Genomic DNA, 18,368 nt, shown 5'->3' with positions numbered 1-18,368 from the left:
TTTCTACCAGCAGTCTCTAGAAAATGGTGCAAAAAACAGTGAGTGACAGTTCCACGGTCAGAAACGCCTTATTTGAGAGAGGACAAACCACATTGGGTTCCACTCCTTTCAGCCAAGAACAGAAATCTGAAGCTGCAGTGGACACAGGCTCACTAAAACTTGTCAGCTGAAGATTGAAAAAACATAGCCTGGTCTGATGAATCTGGATTTCTGCTGAGGCACGCAGATGGCCGGGTAAGAATTTTGGCGTCAATAGCATGAATCCATGGGCCCAACCTGCTTTGTGTCAACAGTCCAGGCCGGTGGTGTGATGGTGTCGGAATGTTTTCTTGGCACACTTGAGGTCCCTTAATACCAGGCAATCATTGTTTAAATGCCACAGCCTATCTAAGTATTGTTGCTGACCATTTGCATCCATTTATGGCCACAAAGGCCCATCCTCTAATGGCTACTTTCTTTAAATTGGCAGCATGAATGTGCAGCTGACAAATCTGAAGAAATTATGTGATACAATCACGTCAACATGGACCAGAATCTTAAAGGAATGTTTCCAACCACTTGTAAAATCCACAAAGAATGGAGGCTGTTTTGAGAGCAAAAGTAGATCCTACCCAGTATTAGCATTGTGTTCCTAATAAAGTGCTCGGGGAGTGAATAGGATTGTTGGGAGTGAATGTCGGTCTGTCTGTCATTTGGTCAGTCCACCACTGTGGTCTGAACTGAAATATCTCAATAGCAATTGAATATCATGAATTTTTATATAGACATCCTTCATCCCCAGAGGATGAATCTTACTGACTTTGGTTATCCCTGAAATTTTTCTCTACCAGCAGGTCAAAGTTTTGATAGATTGGTGCAGACTTTTCAGACATTTATGGTCACCGGAGGATCCTAATGTCCTAATGACTGACTGTTCCTCTAATTTGCTCTGATACGACCCATAGTTAACTTTGCAAGGCAGCTGGATTTTCTTGCAAGCGAGAATCCATCCAGTGTCTATTCACTTCTGGCCGAACCACAGCAGTTCAGACCAATCAGCATCCTATGAGGGATGAACTGCTGGCTGCTACAGGTGTGTCTTTGGGGTGATGACAGAGAGAACTGACTGTTCATTAATAACAATGACAGCTCCTAAACAGGTCAGCATATATGCTGCTATAGCATCAGTTATATCAGAACTGGAGAGTATGTCTTCATTGAAAGAAAAGCTGACTGGCTTCGGCAAGAGTTTGATATACCAACTGACTCTGCTGGTTGTGGAAAAAGGGGAAGGATGCAGAATCTGATTGGTTGAAATTAGCCTGTGATACGTGGTGATGAACACCTGCCTTCTTCTAAACAGCAGCCTTCCCAGATGGTTATTTCTAACTAACCATCTGGAGATTCAGGATAACCCATAGTAGCGATCAAAAGGAGCAGGCATACTATGTACCATCATCATGGTCATAACCTCACACTTAATCTTATGCAATGGTCATGGTTTGGTTGGTTTTAGGCACAAAGACTACTTGGTTAGGTTTAGCTAACATAAGTATTCCTTAGGGTTAGGGGACCTTCGTCTTCATGATTACAATAATAAATGTGGTTAGGGTTGTGGAACAGTCATGATTAAAAAAAAAAATACTGATGACTATTGGTTTCACATGGGAAATTAAGAGCAATTTCTTGTGTAAGAGTCCAGTCTTTTTTCAACACATCTATCCACCCTGACATCCTCCTGATGTAGACTTTTTTTGCTCTTTATAGGCTACTATCCCATCATTAATTCTCTCACAGCAATTCCTCCTTTGCTCTTAGCATTAATTGTGTGGTCGACTTATAATAAAACATAACGTAACTTGTTTCACAGACTACTTATAATATTTTTTTGGGGGGAGAACGGTCTCTTTCATTTGGCTCCATCATCAGGTCAAAATTTTAACTTATCCCATATGATTGTGTTTAATACCAAAACTAATGACATTCCTGGTTGCTTAGCTATAGTTTCTGTTTTGTGCTGATGAGCAAATATTTGTTGGTGAACATAATTAAAATTACACCTGCTAAATATCAGCATGTTAATATTGCCATTGTGAGCAGGCTGACGTTAGCATTTAGCTCAAAGCACCATTGTGCCTAAATACAGCGTCACAGTGCTATGAGCGTGACTGCAGACTCTTAATCATTGAAAAGTAAATCTTTCACGGACAAAAAAAAGCAAACTACTATTGGATATTAAATTTACTTCTGTATAAAAGAAAAATGAACAGAGCAGAAGCACTGTAAAAGGAAAATGACATTCTAAAGTTGCCTTTAAATTTCAGTTAAGCTCTTGTGTGAACTCTTGTGACCAATGTGACACAGACCTAAGACAACCTAAAAAAGCATTTGAAAACCAAAGCATTATTTGGAAACTGATCTCCTAAAACCTGAGTTTTCTGAAAAACTTGATGTTGTTTAAAACCTTTTATTCTCACCGTGTGAAGAAGATAGAAACATGAGATGAAAACTATTTGAGAGCTTAAACTTTTGGCTTTTATTGTAAGCTTTGGAACCTGGATATGCCTGGAGAACAAGCACATTTGTCTACATTTTTAGTTCAGTTGGATTTTTTGAATGTTTATTGATTTTTGATAAAAAAAAAAAAAAAAAAAAAAAAAACATGTTGATGCACATTAGGGTATTCCACATTTCTATCTGCTTTAGAGGCTGAGAAATAAAGGTTTTGGTGGTTTCTTGCTTGCCGAAATCCTCCTCCTCCCCCTCATCCTCCGACACATCTCACTGTGAGCCTTGGCTAGTGGGTCGAAGTCTGTGTCTGGATCTTCTAATCGTTGTCATCGCTGTTTTCATCCAAGTAACTGCAGTGTTCTGCTTCAATATCGCTCCCCTCGCCCAGGTCATCAGCCATTATCTGAACCGCAACTTCTAAAATGCTTTGGCGGGCTAAGCCTAACAAAACCAGACAAAATACATTTCCCATAATGCATTTTGCCTTGTTGATGCAAATGCATTTCAACAGTTACGTGTCTTAAAACATGCATACGTTGCATCTGGTCTTAATGGGTTAATGGGATGAATGTCAGTTCAAATCCAAAAGCAAAGGTGGGTTTGTGTGGGCAAGTGAGTATGACAAACACAATTTTTGCATTTTTGGTGACTAAAGGCTCAGCACCAGTCCTGATGCACAAACTGGAAAACCTTCAGATGATTGTACATCATCTGTAAGTGCAGTCGTGGTGGGTTTCAACAATGGCTAGTCAAATTGGCTCCTTCTATCTGTTTAGAACAGCACACCTCCCTGCTATGACATACATAAAACTTCACAAAGATAGTCCTGCCCAGCATCTTAGACAAAACTATTCTCTGTCTAGATGTCTACACCACAATAATAAAGCCCAATGTGTCTCACAGGGAAACAATATAATCTACACCTTTGCAGTATGTGTGTGTTAGGAAGTGTCGTCCTGATATTTCAAATAAAGAGCCACAGTGATAGCCAGGAACCCTGAGAAATGCATACAAAAGATTGGTTATCATAATCATTCATTCTTTCTTTGGTATTTTCAGATTTAGTTGAATTTTAACTACATCTTTCTACTTGAAGGCCTTTGTATAAAATCTGAATACACGCAAACTATGTTATACAGTCCTTGGTGGAAACTCTATAATCCATCTCCTCCAGCCAGATCAGGAGTTTATGATCACAAAACACAGTTCAGAAGTCATAAAAACCTTTTTACTTACTGACTTACTGTTACTGAAATAAAGAATACAAGTTTTATATGAAATTGTCAATTTCACTGCTCCATGTGGTTTGACACATTTTTTCCATCTTGCAAGCCAACCTAAGAACATTATTTCCACTAATGTAAATATCCATTGAAACACAGTGAAGCTGCTGAGCCTTCTTGTCTAGCTCGACAACTCTGGCAGTAAGACAAATTCCCATCATCCATTGTTGAGTTCTCCCTTTTTACGCTGAATGGCTGTTAGGCCTTTTAACCAGCGGCTGCAATTAACATGTCATTTCTTGGCTGTCAAATGCTTGTGTAATGTGCTTGTGTGTAAGTGTGTGCATATATACACACGTACTGGTCTGATAGCTAAATGATAATATAGACCACATATGCTGCATTGTGTATCATTTTGCTTATTCCAAGTTCTCCTCATCATGTATTACCTTCTATTAATTTGGACAGCATGTCAGGAGAATTATACCTTAATTCAATTCTCTCCTCCCTCACCTACAACACGGCAATTATTCCTAAAGACAAGCTGTGTGCTGTGTAATTCTGTTTTGTGTATCATCACATGGACTGTTGTTTGTTATCATGCCTGCAACTGATTGCAGAACTTGAGAGGGTGCAATTCAATAATGTGTCTCCCCCAATGTTTATTATCACAAAACACAGATCAGGAGTTATAAAACCTTACTACTTCCTAACATACGATTACACAAATAGAGAATACATGTCATTATCAAACTGCCAATTTCACCAGACTATGTGGTTTCACACTTTTTTTTTTCATCTAAGTTATCATTTATCTGTTACACCAGAATAAGAGCATATGCTCACACTTAAACAACATCTGACAGCCAAGAAATGACATGTTAATTGCAGCTGCTAGTTGATAGGTAGGATGGGAGAAGGATGTAACTGCATCAGAGGCTGTGAGCTCCAATAGCACTTACAATTTGTTCAGTTGCATGTACTACTTTACACTAGATTGCAAAACATGTACAAACATTTTTTCCACAGCAGGAGCTACAATAGAATCGAAGGGTAATATTGGATTGGTTTGGATTCTTCTAGCTCAGCATAGGTGACAAGATTTATCACAGATTTAAAGAATGAATTCAGACAAATTATTGAAAATGATTTGTAAATTATATACCAACACTGTCCCAGTGACTCAGGATAATCCACATACATCGCTGTGGAAAACTCGTCTCTTAGTTAAAAACAGTGCAAACCAATACGTTAAAACGTATCAGTCTGGTAGGCTTGAATTAAATGTGCCCCGTGGAGTTTTCCTCAGAACAAACAAAAGTTATATTTCATTAAAGTGTTTTTCACCAAACACAATGTGTGTATTCTTGAGCTCTAACAAAGTCTTCAATGCAGTTCTTTCTTCATAAAACATTTACAAAGTCATTCCTTAATTTAATTTTTTTTTTTTTTTTTTAAATAATGCAATATTTACATGAATATTTGCTTGCTAGCAGTCTTCACTGGCTTTTTTTTGAAACATTGCTGTTGATCAGTGGAGCAGTGTGAAACCGAAGGCATGGGGAATTGCGGCATTGTGTGCTTGAGCGCGTCCATGTTTGTTCTTCTGCTCTTCCACAATACAGACAAAGCGGAGACCCACTAATAAAAACATTTCTCCATAGCACTACTAATGTTCAAAAACACAGGCCAAGCAGAGAAACTACTACTAGTTAATACACTCACTGAGCACTTTATAGGAACACCATACTAATACTGGGTAGGGCCTCCCTTCCTGTTCTCTGAATAGCCTCAGTTCTTTGTGGCATGAAAGCTGGAAGTAGCCATTAGAAGATGGTAAATTGTGGCTATAAAAATTGAACATGGTCAGAAATAATACTCAGGCTGTGATGATTAATGTATTAAGGTGGCCAAAAAAACATTCAACACACCCTTACACTACCATCACCAGTCTGGACTGTTGACACGTGGCAGTTTGGAGTAACTGTAAACTTTCTGTCAGCTTCAATCAGTCTGGCCATTGCCCTCTGACCTCTCTCATCAACGAGGCATTTCCTTCTGCTAGAACTGCTGCTCACTGGATGTTTTTTTTGTTTGTTTTTCTCACTAAAGTAAAACCTAGAGACTGTTGTGTGTGTCTGGCACCAACAATCATGTGATTGTCAAAGTCATTGAGAGCATATTTTTTCTCCAATCTGATGTATGAAGCATCTGCATGATAATCACATATCATTATGTTTCCGGGTTGTCCGTCCATCCGCCCCATTCTCGTGAACATGATATCGCAGTAATGCCGTGAGGGAATTTCATTACATGAACTGATTAGATTTTGGTGGTCAAAGGTCAAAGTCACAAAACATCTTTTTTTGGGGGGGGCCATAATTCAAGGATTCATACACTAATTATGATAAAATGACATAAAAATGACACAAATGACAATGACATTTTATATCCAAAAGGTCAAAGCCCTGCTTGCCCTGCTGCCAGGTGATTGGCTGATTAGATAATTGCATGAATAAGCAGGTGCACAGGTGTTCCTAATAAAGAGCTCTTTGAGTGTATGAGTTTTTTGAACATTACAACTCATCACTAAAACAGTTAGTTGATTTATCTTTTGTGGTTATCTGTTTTTTCCACACAAAACACAAACTGCTTTTATAAAAAAAAAATTAAAAAAAAAATTAAAAATTGAGTATTTGCATATTAATAAAACCCGGGCAAAAATAATAAATAGTTTTTAAAATTTAATGGCACTTGTATAGGGACAATATATATTGCCTTATATTGATTTTTGTTACACTGAAAGTTACCTTGAGCAATTCAATTGCATATTTCTCCTGAGAGATTTGTCATGTATGTGGATGAGCACAACTGTAACGTTATAGTCCTACACACCAGGAGAGATAGACAGAGAAAAATCAGACTTCAGCAGAACAGTCCAACCCGTTTGCTTCATCTTTTCTTTTCTTCACAGAGCTACAAGTCAGTTAGCATCAGCATGCTTGATGTTAACTAAAACTAAAAACAGTTTTCCATTCAGCAAACTCGGCTCACCGGTTCATGTTGGACAATTAGAGTCGACACTGAATTGATCAAGTGATCAACAACTTGTATGCAAAAATGGGAGATGTTTACCTTACATTCCAGGCATCAGAAACAAAGATTGGATGAACATGAGCAATTGGTTTTGTGTGTTGGGAATAATGCATAATTGCATATTGACAATGAACCCGTCTTATTGTTTTTAGGTTTTGAGTGGCACATCGGATCATTTATTTTGTATCTAATACAGAATTACTTCTAATTACACAATTGCACAATTAGGTGTAGGCTATGTTGTCTAATGAGGGTGTGACTGTCTTTGTTTACTGTCTAATAAAGAACATAGTATATACAATTATATATATTTTATATAATAATTAATGTATATGATAAAGTGCGACCCTTTCAGCTAATAAAATTGATTGTAATTAGTGTGTAAATGTATCAGTAACATAAAAGTGGAGACTATACAAAACCATTTATAATAAATGCAGTTAAAATGCAAATAAAAAATAGAATAAGGTTCTAAGGTAATGCCTTTGAAGTCGACAGCTGTTTGTCTCTGATTGCAAAAACACACAAACTAATTAAATTCATCTTATTATCAAAAGTGACAGAAATCAAACAAAAAAAAAAAAAAGTCAGACATCCATACTAAGAGACATTTGCTTACAGGTTTCCTTCCACTAAATTATTCATAAAAAAATGAGACAAGTGAAAAGATCTACTTACATCAGGTGGGGATAACAAGCGACAGTGTCACATCTCTGTCACATACACAGATGGTCGTATTGTCACATTGCCCACATTTTCTACACTTCTAGTTCAGAGAATGTTCTCGTTCCTAAGGAGGTGTTTGGTTGCGCTGCAGATAGAAAGGCAGCACTCTTCACTGCATTTCACATTTTATGTTACAGTGTGTACAATGTAATGTCAGTGGATTATACCTGTTCTTGAACATTAAAAATACAGCTCTTGAAAAGATGTACCAGTATAATCAAATGCAAAATACCTAACTATACACACATAAACACAGATGCCACCACAACCTGAGATTCCATTCATGGATGATGCGTTTGAGTATTCGGTGGTATTGTATTTTAATTCCTAATATGGATATAGTATGCTTAGGGTCAGGAGGTTATGGTACAGTAAAATTCAGGTGTCCACTATCCAAACCGAGCAGTTAGCGCCCACCACCCTGACCCCCACCACCCTGACCTCCACATATGTGAGTGTAGCACTACATCCTGTACTGGCAGTGATCATTGGCAATGGAAATTGTGCACTACCGTGCTCTGTAAAAATAACACTTCTGTGGCCAATGATACTTTGCCATCCACATGTCCTCATCACACAAGAAAATAAATGTGTGTAAAAGGTATCATCACATGCATACACACGTGAAACACTAAGCAGAAAAACATTGGACTAACATTGGAAACTCCTTTTTATCCGATACATCCTCATAGGAACCAGTAAATAGGCCACTAGCATTTTCTATACAGTTAAAGATTGCCTGTGTAAAGCCATTACTTGAGCAACAGTGATTTGATGTTTGTGATGTCAGTACTGCGGGAGTTGTTTTCTGGTAGTACAGTAATAGAGGTTGCTTGCCTTGATGAGTTGTTACATTTTTGCTGGTTCACACACACTGTAATAAGCGCCTGTCATCTGCAGCCCTTCATCTAATCATCTTCATTTGGCTGCATTCTCTTTGACCATTTCTCCCTTTTTTGGAAAATATTGGATAATTTTACGTTTTTGGACCTGAAACAGTGACTTAAATGAAACCATCTGTGATGATCAGGGGGAAGATTTCTGTGGTTGAACAGCTTAAAACTCAGCTGCTTAAAAGGCAACTCAAACGTGACAAAAGCCCCGGCTCCACACAGCCTTTTTGTAATGAATCACAAGCCAATAGGTTTGAGGACGTGAAAAGTAACCATAGCTGTCAGATAAATGTAGTATAAATGAGTGAAAAGTTGCAGTGCAGTGTTTCTCTCTGAAATGAGCATAGTAACGTTCCATCACTGGAGAAACATTTGTATTTTCTTTTCCTGAACAGCTTCTATCTAACAACAACCATTACCAGTGATCTATGCGGCACATATCGTTACTTTTCTGGTGGTTGCTCCATATTAAAAGCCTACCTGTGGTTTGCCAATAAACTGTAAAGATTTTAAAGTCAAGTAGGTAGTTTTGATGTGACTGTAGATGTGAAAAATGTCCGAGCCTAAAGACGGATCAGATCGGCTGACAGCCCCACACACACACACACACACACACACACACACACACACGCGCACACACACGCACACACACGCACACACACACACACACACGCACACACACGCACACACACACACACACACACACACAGCGCCTCCACAGCCCACAAACTGCAGCCTAATTATTTAGTATATACAGGGGGTAAAACACACTTTCTGAGTACTTTAACAAATATGTAACTGTAAGGGAAGAAGACAAGACATGAGGGAATGAGGTGAAACAACTTTTTGTTTAGGAACTTAAAAAGAGATTGCAATATAAATGATACTTTTAATAAATACTGATCACAAATAAAGATACTAGGTAACAAGTAAGTAAGACAGGGGAAACAGATTAATGGTGCAAATAATGCATTGCAATACCTATTATAAAAGGACATAAAGGCTACACCTGTACCCTGTAATAATTTGATTTGTGCTTGATAAGTGTTATTTATTTCTAAATCCCACCTAAACTTGTGGTTGTTTCTCCCTTATTCCCTTATCATCTTTCCTTGTACCTACTGGTAGGTACCAGTATTTCTTTGCTACCCTGTATATATAGGTGTATGTACAAAATTAGGGATGCAGCTATCACGTTTTTTGCTACTGATTCCGATCATCTATGAGTGAGATCAGCTGATCCACGGCCGGTACCGATCATTTTTGGCATGCATTTCAGATCAGGCGTATGTTATATTACTCTCACACTGATATAAGAGTTCCACACAGCCGACTTGTTGTTTTGCTTTGGTCGTGCGCCGGCTCATTAGCATTAATTCTGATCTACAAATCACGTTTTTTTTAATGATCATGATAATAATAATAATGATTGGCAGCCAATCAATCGGGGCATCCCTATACAAAATATTCCCATTATAAGTCTTATCAGTTACACTTTTGTCCCCTACAACATTACCATTTGTGATGACTGACATTACTTAAGTTACATACAATTTCAACTGATTTATTGCATGAGTCTTGTAAAAGTTGTATTTAACCTGGAATTAACTGAAAAGTTTTTCACTTCACCATTTTCTCTTTCCAAATTTGTGTCAAACCTGGAATAGTCTGCATGTGCATGACAAGGGTGTGTACTAAAGCTGAACTTATTGTGTTTCTAAATGAAAAAACACTATCCACTGTATAATGGATATCCATTATCAGCTTATGAATGGTGGATTTGTCTCAACCATTTCTAGCATTTAATGGGGGGCCTGGGAAACAATTGGGTGCGAAGTAAGTGAAGACCGTTTCCCCAGTGACCATGCTGCCTGCTCAGTCTGGACCATCAGTTGACATCAAAGCAGAGTCTCCCATTTGCTTATCTTCCACAGGCAGCAAGGCCTACTATGCACTGAACAGCTGCAGTTGCCCATCCTCATCTAATGACATTTGTTATTTCAGTTCCACTCCAAACAGTCTCCTCTTCAAGTTTAGCGGGGGAAGAGGCGAAGAGCAGGAAACCAATCTCTGCCTTTTACATTAGGATATTGATTTTCTGTTTGCTCAGACTGTGGCAGGGATGCTCTGGTCTGACTCTGCTTCTTGAGGTTTGATTTTTGTTAGCGCTCTGATTAGCATTGAGCAAACTGGGCTGTCAGAAGGTAAAGTTGGCGTTTTTGCTTAAATGCTCCGTTTTTGCACGACCTGACACCCTTTCACCATGTTACAACGTCCTTCATTTACATATTTTAGCAGTGAATATTAGAATTTCATTACTCAGAATTCTGTTTTACATATATTCAAATACATCTATTGCAAAACAGAAGCAGATACATGAAGCAGAATGCAGATTATTATGTATCTGCAGCATTAGACACATACAATTAAGAGACATAGCATTAAAATATTAGATTGTTAAATGTAGTCAAAGTGATTTCAGATGAATTACAGCTAAATATCCATATCACGCAATTCCTCTCTCACTTTTAATCGTATATGTATCCATGGTTGTGCAACTGTGAAATGGGGATTCCACCACCGGGATTGCTTACATGTGGGTTTTTGGGCTAAACTTTGGATTTCTGGATTAGCTTTGACATTAGTGAGTGTTAAATGCTTTGGTTCTGGATTAAATTGTTTCCTCATTCAACTCATACTTTAATATCAAATGTGTAGCTTTGCCCCGATAGAAGTGGCATTAAAAGCTTAGCAAATTTGCTCAGAAAAGAGCAAATTAATGACCACTGCAGAGACTTAGACTCGCTTTTTTTTTTTAAATTTACAGTACATTAAAGGGATTTAAGTAGCATATGCATATTGATAAATGACAAGTAAGCCTTGGTCTTCATGCTGTTTCTACAATGTCAAGAATGTGCCAGTACACACTGAATTTTAATATTATTTTTTTTAATATCACACACCTGATCAGAATCTTGTAGTCATGTGTTTCCTACCCCTCCAGAACATTCATTTGTTATTCCAATAAAAACTCTGTTGCTCCATCTCTGAATTATCCCTCCCAGCACTTTTTGATAAAATTGATCGCCTTCTGGTATACAAAGTGATTGGTACGGTAAATGAATCAGGTTGATCTCATTAAAAATGAATCACAACAATACCAGAGAATGCTAATAATAGATAATGAAATTAATCTTTTCAAACAGGGACACAGAGAGCTGACAGGGACAGCAAGAAAAAAACATTTTAAGAGATAAAAATTAAACAAAAAGTGAAAGAAGTTTGCTAATTGATTTGAGTTTAATATGATTAATTCTGTAAATAAATGTTTAATAGCCTGTAAGGCCAGCATGTGCTGCATGAATAATCACATGACTCCTGTTTTCTTTTGTTTTACAATTACAGTTCATCTTGAGGGGAACATGAATGTCCATGAACCATGAATGTCCGTATTAAATTTCATGGCAAGCCATCTTAAAATATTCAGTCTGGTTGTAACAAATCACCTTATTTAAATTTTTTTTTTAAAAAGCGTGAGGAGGAAAGCACACACACTATTTAGAAGGTAAGGGATGGATGGGATACCTACCATGAATGGACACTTAACTGGCCTTAAATTAACCTAAAATGGTTGAAAGCTACAGCATGGAAGTAACAAAGGCCGTAAGATGGACTTGCATTCCAACGCAACAAGCAATAATATCGTTTACAAAAGTCCAAACAGTCTGAAAGTTCTTTATAGTCTGCTTATGACTAGTCCCCAGAGAAGGCAACAGATAATGTTGTTAGCAGGTGGCAGCAGGGTGAGACGCCTCGGTTCATAATATAAAGAAGAAACCATGCAATCTCACCACAGTCTGTTCAGATGAAGGGTCGTTGCCCTGCAGTAGTCCATTGAGGGTCCACAACATGTAATCCACAGAATAGAATCCTCTATAGGGTCCCCTGGAAATCCCTGCGTAGCCGAACCCACCAAATGCCGACTGCCTCACCTGTCTGCGCCCCTATTAAATACATACAAGTGGAATAAAAATAACAATAAATTCCATATCCACAAGCTGTGTTCACATAGTAGGCCAACAATAACACTCCACGTGTACACCGTTTTAAATATGTGAGGGAGGGTAATAAACAAAAGGCATGTTCACGGTCACACCTGCCACACACAAAGGAACAGCTTAGATGAGCATTACATTGTGACCAACCAACTGAATCTGCCACCTCTATAGCCATGCTGCTGAAAATTAAATTGTTCTAGATTATTTCTTGAATGTTATAAAACGTATCTACATAACAAGTAGAAAGTCTTGTGTTAATAGCTGCTTCACACTGTAGGGGGTGTGCACTTCCTGAAAAACACTGGTGTATAAAATATTAAGTCCATAAAGAACTTTTTGAAAGAAAAGATTTGAAAACTTGTTAGATAAACATAAAATATACTATACATTATATATTAAAGACATTGCTTTGACCATGCTGCTTTACAAGTTGACATGTTTTTGCATTGAGTTTTCCATATCTAACTAAATATCTACAAAGGTTACAAGAGGAGAAAGAAACCAAAGCAGCCTGATTTCTCAGTATTGTTTCAGACCCCGCAGCTACACGTTTACATGAATTAGCCTTTGACAATATGGGCCACACTTTAAAGAAGATCTAACCAAAGATGCTCATGATGTTTATTGAACCTAATCCCTCCAGAGTGGCAGACTAACAAGCAGCCGAACAGTATACTATTTCACCAAACCAACTCTGAAACTTTTTCTGATACATACGGAGAGACAGATGGATATATAGACAGACCAACAGATAGCTGAGAGGGGTCTTTGCACCATTTGTCATGGCTGTCTCGCAAGCCACGGCAAAAAAAAGAACCAAATCCACTGTTTACATACACATAAAGCACAGAGAACACATTGTCAGTCTGACAAACAGAAAGTCTGGCAGGCTTTAATTTTACAGCAGAACAGAAAAACCAAATCACAATCTGATGCTTACCATTAATGTGAAAAAGATAGCATTCATGTAATTAAATTCCTCTCGTCCTGAAGCGCTCAAGGAATTAGTTCGACTGAATTATCAGTAAGACACAAAAAAAAATTATTTTGTGCACACACGTCCATTTTAGGCACAAACATCCTCAGTAGACCTGTGATTTAGTGCATGGCCTTAACACAAAAAAGCTTCTTTCTTTCAGGAGTATGTGAAGACTTTCAGTAAGGACACACTTTCTTCTAATAACTTTGATACGAGTATGAATACACTTGATGTGCTCTGGGGTTGACCTGGATTGTGAAGTTTAACTTATTAGTTTCAGGAGCGTCAATAAGAGCATGCTGTGTGCACCTATATGTCCTCTGAATTCATTAATACACTGCATTCAGAAAGTATTCAGACCACCTTCAATTTTGGAAAATATATTAAAAAGGAAAGACTGAAATACCACATTGACATGAGTCAACAAACACTTTGCTGTGACACTTGAAATTTAGCTCGGGTACATTCCATTTCTCAGGATCTTTGAGGTGTTTCTACACTTTGATTGGGGTCCACCTGTGGTAAATTCAGTTGACAGGACATGATTTGGAAAAAAAAAAAAAAAAAACACATCTGTCTCACCGCTGACAATGCTTATCAGAGCAAAAACCAAGCCATGAGGTGAAGGAGCTGCCTGCAGAGCTCAGAGACAGGATATTGTTGACACACAGATCTGGGGAAGCTACAAAAACATTTCTGCAGCGTTGAAGGTTCCCAAGAGCACAGCGGCCTTTGTTATTCTTAAATGGAAGACGTTTGGAACAACCAGGACTTTTCCTAGAGATGGCTGGCCAACCAAACTGAGCAATCAGAGAGATGGGCCTTGGTAAAAGAGGTGACCAAGAACTTGATGGTCAATGTGGCTGAGCTCCAGAGATCCTGTGTGGAGATGGGAGGGACATCCCGAAGGACAACAAAATTTGAGTCCAAACAGTTCAATCTTGGTTTCAGCAGACCAGAGAATCTTTTTTTCTTACAGTCTGAGAGTCCTTTAGGTGCTTCTTTGCAAACTTCTACTGGAAGTTTATTCCATCTCCACACAGGACCTCTGGAGCTCAGCCAGAGTGGCCATTAGTTTTCTCTGCCATCTCTCTTACCAAGGCCTTTCTCCCCTGGTTACTCACTTTGGCCGGGCTCTAGTCCTCGTTGTTCCACACTTCTTCCATTTAAGAATTTATTGAGGCCACCGTCCTCTTGGGAAACTTCAATGCAGCAGATCTTTTTCTTTTTTGTAGCCTTCTCTAGATCTGTGCGTCAACACTATCCCATCTCTGAGCTCTGCAGGCAGCTCCTTCACCTCATGACTTGGTTTTTGCTCTGATATGCATTGTCAGTGGTGAGACCTCATATAGATAGTTGTGTTCCTTTTCCTGTCATTATGAGGTATTGATTTTAGATTCGATGAGGGGAATTTTTTTTTTTTTTATTTTACCACCAGGCTGCAAAATAAAAAAAATAAAAAAATTGAAGGGGTCTGAACTTTCAGAATATACTGTATTTTTCAAAGTTGATAATATATGCACAGTGCTTAGCCATAGAGCTGAATGGACCTCTAAGTGTATACAAATGGTGAAACATTTTTTCCTCATCCAGCCTTAACATTTTTTTTCCCCTGAGAACGTGTAGCTTCTTTTTCACTGCTGAGCTTTTCCACTTTATTTTTCTTTAGCCTTGGCATAACAAGATAGAGTGATCAATAAGCACTTGGAACATTATAGTTAGTCTTTGTGGCGAATTTAGAGATACGCGTCGAGTTGAACACTCACTACACCTACACTCTGGCTGTCCGTACTCCCTCTGTATACCTCTGTACACAGAAGATATGTGCCATTTGTGCTTCTTTTCCAAAGGTTTTTTTTGCAAAATGGAGCCAAGTCAAAAAAGCATGCCAAACTGGCATCACACAGTTGTATTAAACTCTCTTTCATGTGAGAACTGCACACAAATGCACCGCTACAACAAGTTAACAGGTTTGTCTTGGTAGGAAAATAAAGAGGGGAGAGAGCTTTTTGTGTGTGTACAGTGTGGCACTGGACTCCACCTCCACATATGTGTGAGAAAGAAGCATCTAATTATGCAACTGCTCCCATTGCCTGTGCACACTTGTTGTCTGCATCTATTATTAAACACACAAAGGTCTGATTCATATTTGGGAATGATTTGCACCCAATTCATAATGCCATGACCCAAACACTGCAGATGTAACCCATTGTGCCCATCGATTATCTTGAAATTAATAAATATTTCATCTGTTTGTAAGTAAACAGATAAATAAATAAAGCATGTAAAAATGTCATTAGAGGGGAACATTGTCAAAAGTGCAAGCTATTGCTAAAGGGAATGATATTCCAGAGTAGATTTGTTTCCATGGAGACCCTTCTTTGTTAGCCATGCAGTTGTCTAGTAATTTTGTAGTAAGTGTTCCATGGCAATACTGTGTAAGCGTGTGTGTATGTGTGTGTGCATGCGTGTGTGTGCGTGCATATATGAGTTGAGAGGGTTCTGAAGGTGCATGCGTGGTTGTTACCAATTCCCAGCGAGCCCTAGAGACTGCACTATTCTACATAAAAAGATCACTGTTGCATATTCAGATGATCTGTCCCACGGGGGTCATTAAAAAGCATGTTTCGAAGGAGCCAGCAATCTCACACTGTTGTTAATGAGCCATGGTTATGGCTTTATTAAAACTAACACTTGTTAGCCGGTCTTTATGTGGACATCTTATCTTATTGAGGGTTAAAAGAAAAAAGAAAAAAAAGAGGAGAGGAGATACATTACTCTGCTCTAAACTTTATTGTCCTTGAGGTGAAGTTTGTGTGGGCACAGTGCTGTCTGTTGCTTTACATAAAAACATAATAGAAACATAGGAAGCGTTTGAAAGGACACTAGACAATTACTTTACAAAAAACCAAAAGCAAAACAATAAACATAAAGGAGATATTTGAATATACATTTGACATTGGCAATAAAATGGTTTAAAAAGGAACTTGAATTGAAGTGGTGTTGTATTAAGATTTAGCATTACAGTTCAGCAGTTTGATGGCGGCTGAAACAAAGGACAGCTTCAAGTGGTTTGATTTGCACCTTACAGCCTTTGTCTTCGACCTGATAGCAGAGGTTTATAGTCAGAGAAGAGGGGATGTTGTTGTTTTTTTCCCCTTGTTTCTTGACTCTCAGCTCTGTATGAGTTTGCATTCTTTCTTCCCTATTACTCTCATAGCCATTTTGTTGGTACTGGTAAGGCTGCTTTTCAGTTGCACTGTTGTTGCTCTACTTCCATACCTAATGATGCTCTATAGGATTGCCCAGTAGAACATCAGCATGATCTGGCTGCTCAGCCTCAGTTGCCTTATAGAGAGTCTCTGCTGCAAGTCTACATTGGTTTAGTTACAGTTTTACTTATGGACATTCACTCACCTCATTGCCATTTATGATTTTGAATATGCAGTGTGCATTAACTGTTCGGTGTCAGTACCCGCCCTGATATTTTGAGAACAGATACGTGCTGCCAACCTCATAAGTGATATGAGACACTTGACAGCATTGTAATTCAGTGCGATTGGAAGCTAGCCATTCGTCGACTAGTGACAGAGCTCTAATTGTGGTGCAGCAGCTGAAAGCCTGTTGACAACCATTTCCATGCATTAGTGAGAACCACTGTACTTTAGTTCCATTAAAACTATGTCTCTCCAGCCACTCCTGAGCATACAACAGGGCAGAAAATTTTGAATCTGATCAAGAGAGATTATAAAACACAGCACACTGATGCACTCACATGCAAGTATGAGAAACGTATTTCTAAATAAATATATAAAGCGTCTGTAAACAAATGAAAGGCTAATTAACTTTTAAGAATTGCACTTGAGCAGCAAATGATCTGTTTAATTTGTAACATGTGACAAACACAGTTTAAATGTGAGCATGTCTCTCTGATTCTGTGTAATCATTTTGAATTCAAGCACCCAGGTGACTTCACTGGTACAATGAAACCATATGGTAAACATCTTTTGAATCTCTTTAACTGCTGCACTCTTCTTTTTGATCTCGTCTCTCTCTCTTCCTACCTGCGTGTTTGTGTTTCAGGATGCAACACAAGTAACATCTGGTGGGGTCATCTCAACCTGTTGTGCAGCTTCCAGTTTGTTCTCTCACTGCTGTGTTTCGCAGCATAACAACTTCTACTGTAAACCCAATCAATAAAGACAAATTACAGTGAACTTTTATTTAACTCTGAGTCAACATTTTGTCAAATATTATGTACTCGCTTTTCTCAGTTTATTCACCCCCTTTGTTGATAATCACTATGTAAGCAAATAACCATCATTCCAACAGACCCATCTGCCCTGAATGAGCAGACTTGCTGGCTTATGAACACTGTTTAACTTGGCTAAATTTTTAAGTAGAGACAGTAGAGAATTATTTGACATTTATTATTGAAGATTCAGAATTTTACTTTAAATAACTTGTACGTGAGACATTACCTGCTTTATTGCACGCTTAACCTGGACAGTGAGATCAAAAATAGACTGTACATCTGCGAGACAGCAAGGAGATACTGATCTGTTTAACAGTTGATTTTACTGCTACCAGGATGTCCTGTCTCAGTGACGAGGAGAGAAGGACCACAAAAGCAGAAACGTTCTCATCCCTGGCCCCGGCATGTTTTCCTCGTTGTCAGAGGCAGCTTCGGGTTGGGTTCAGGGTCAGATGGACAGAGCTCGGGAGAGGAACCTGCCACGCTCATCACATCTGCAATTATACACATCCACCGAAGGACAGCCTTGACAAAGCTCCCGCTGGTGTTTACACCAAATGGCAGGAACGGTTTGGCAGTCCTCACATGCCGACGGATCTTCTATGCCAGAGGCAGCGTGCTCCACATGGAGGCAGATAAAACCTGCCT

General features: G+C 38.6%; 1 long non-coding RNA gene across 1 annotated transcript in view; it reads left to right on the top strand.

Moving 5' to 3' along the window:
* LOC130164111 (uncharacterized) overlaps positions 1 to 17,659 on the top strand; it is a 142,720-nt gene extending 125,061 nt beyond the window's left edge. The window contains exon 3 of the long non-coding RNA XR_008826558.1: positions 17,549 to 17,659. This is a non-coding gene — a long non-coding RNA (uncharacterized LOC130164111). The remainder of the gene's footprint in view (positions 1 to 17,548) is intronic.
* The last annotated feature ends 709 nt before the right edge of the window (positions 17,660 to 18,368 follow it).

Source organism: Seriola aureovittata, chromosome 3 (genome assembly GCF_021018895.1).
Source record: "Seriola aureovittata isolate HTS-2021-v1 ecotype China chromosome 3, ASM2101889v1, whole genome shotgun sequence".
NCBI classification, from domain to species: Eukaryota; Metazoa; Chordata; class Actinopteri; order Carangiformes; family Carangidae; genus Seriola; species Seriola aureovittata.
Note: the sequence above shows the minus strand (reverse complement) of the source record. Positions and strands in the feature narration are given on the sequence as shown.